This window comes from Babylonia areolata, chromosome 33 (assembly GCF_041734735.1).
Source record: "Babylonia areolata isolate BAREFJ2019XMU chromosome 33, ASM4173473v1, whole genome shotgun sequence".
NCBI lineage: Eukaryota > Metazoa > Mollusca > Gastropoda > Neogastropoda > Buccinidae > Babylonia > Babylonia areolata.
In genome coordinates this window covers 21,988,504-21,991,003 of record NC_134908.1, presented here as the reverse complement: position 1 = coordinate 21,991,003, position 2,500 = coordinate 21,988,504, and positions in this window count along the sequence as shown.

Sequence of the window (2,500 nt, the reverse complement as noted above, 5' to 3'; positions counted from 1 at the left end):
AACCCACGGCAACAAAAGGGTTGTTCCTGGCAAAATTCTGTAGAAAAATCCACTTCGATAGGAAAAACAAATAAAAAAAAACTGCACGCAGGAAAAAAATACAAAAAAATGGGTGGCGCTGTAGTGTAGCGACGCGCTCTCCCTGGGGAGAGCAGCCCGAATTTCACACAGAGAATTCTGTTGTGATAAAAAGAAATACAAATACAAACAGAAATACAGCCGGGGGGGGGGGGGGGGGTTTATACGGGGGGAGGGGGTTTCTGGTAAAGGGTCACACCGGTAGAAGGTGAAAAAAACAACTTGAGCAGTGTGTGTGTGTGTGTGTGTGTGTGTGTGTGTGTGTGTGGTAATAAATTGAGCCTGACTGTTTAGTGATGCTATCTCCTGGTAATAACATATTGGGCTTGACTATTTAGTGATGCTATCTCCATCTTTATTAATGTATTAATGTAACGCCACACCACCACCACCACCACCACCCCAACCCCCACCCCCTCCCCCGCCACCCCTACAACCCCCTCTGCCTTCCACTCTCATCTCTCCCCACGTCTCCCAAGTGACGTCACATCATCATCGTTTTCTCTCCTCCACGTCTCCCAAGTGACGTCACATCATCATTGTTCTCTCTCCATGTCTCCCAAGTGACGTCACATCATCATTGTTCTCTCTCCACGTCTCCCAAGTGACGTCACATCATCATTGTTCTCCCTCCGCGTCTCCCAAGTGACGTCACATCATCATTGTTCTCCCTCCGCGTCTCCCAAGTGACGTCACATCATCATCGTTCTCCCTCCGCGTCTCCCAAGTGACGTCACATCATCATCGTTCTCTCTCCTCCACGTCTCCCAAGTGACGTCACATCATCATCGTTCTCTCTCCACGTCTCCCAAGTGACGTCACATCATCATTGTTCTCTCTCCATGTCTCCCAAGTGACGTCACATCATCATTGTTCTCCCTCCACGTCTCCCAAGTGACGTCACATCATCATTGTTCTCCCTCCGCGTCTCCCAAGTGACGTCACATCATCATCGTTCTCTCTCCTCCACGTCTCCCAAGTGACGTCACATCATCATTGTTCTCTCTCCACGTCTCCCAAGTGACGTCACATCATCATTGTTCTCTCTCCTCCACGTCTCCCAAGTGACGTCACATCATCATTGTTCTCTCTCCTCGTCTCCCAAGTGACGTCACATCATCATTGTTCTCTCTCCATGTCTCCCAAGTGACGTCACATCATCATTCAAGTGACGTCACATAATCATTGTTCTCTCTCCATGTCTCCCAAGTGACGTCACATCATCATTGTTCTCCCTCCACGTCTCCCAAGTGGCGTCACATCATCATTGTTCTCTCTCCATGTCTCCCAAGTGGCGTCACATCATCATTGTTCTCTCTCCACGTCTCCCAAGTGACGTCACATCATCATTGTTCTCTCTCCATGTCTCCCAAGTGACGTCACATCATCATTCTTCTCTCAAAGCTTGTCTGTCTGTCTGTCTGTCCTGTCTGTATTTCTGTCTGTCTGCCCGTTTGTGTGACCATGCCTGTCTGTATGAGAAAGGGAGAGAGAGGGGGGGGGAGGAGAGAAAGGGGGAGAGAGTTAGAGAGAGAGAGAGAGAAGGGGGGGGGGGAGAGGGAGGCAGACAGACAGACAGACAGAAGATGGAGAGAGAGGGGGAGAAACAGAAAGGAAGATAGAGAGAGAGGGGGGTGGCAGCGGAGAGAGAGAGAGAGAGAGAGAGAGAGAGAGGAGAAACAGAGACAGAGACAGAAGATGGAGAGAGAGGGGAAGAAGCAGAAAGGAAGAGAGAGAGGGAGGGGGAGGGGGGGAGGTATGAGTAATGGAAGAAGAAAAAGAAATAGTAAGAGAAAAGTGCATCCTTGTGTGTGTGCCCGTGCACATGCATAAGTCATGTGTGTGTGTGTGTGTGTGTGTGTGTGTGTGTGTGTGTGTGTGTGTGTGTGTGTGTGTGTGTGTGTGTGTGTGTGTGTGTGTGTGTGTGTGTGCTCGGTGTTTACGTATGCATTCGCGCACGTGCGTCGCGGTGTGTTGAGCACTGGCAATTCCCCGGCAACTTGATGACAGACTGCGATAAGACTTTGCTGCACCTTCCTGGGTTTACACACACACACACACACACACACACACACACACACACACACACACACACACACACACACACACACACACACACACACACACACACTACACTACACACACACACACACACACACACACACACACACACACAACACCACGCGCACACACACACACACACACACACACACACACTACACCACACACTCACACACACACACACACACACACTACACCACACACTCACACACACACACGCACACACACACACACAAAACACCACACGCACCCCCCCCACACACACACACACAAGCACGCACACACACACACACACACACACACACACACACACACACAAATGAAGAAACTGTTATACACTTTGAGCGGAGAGATAGAGAGA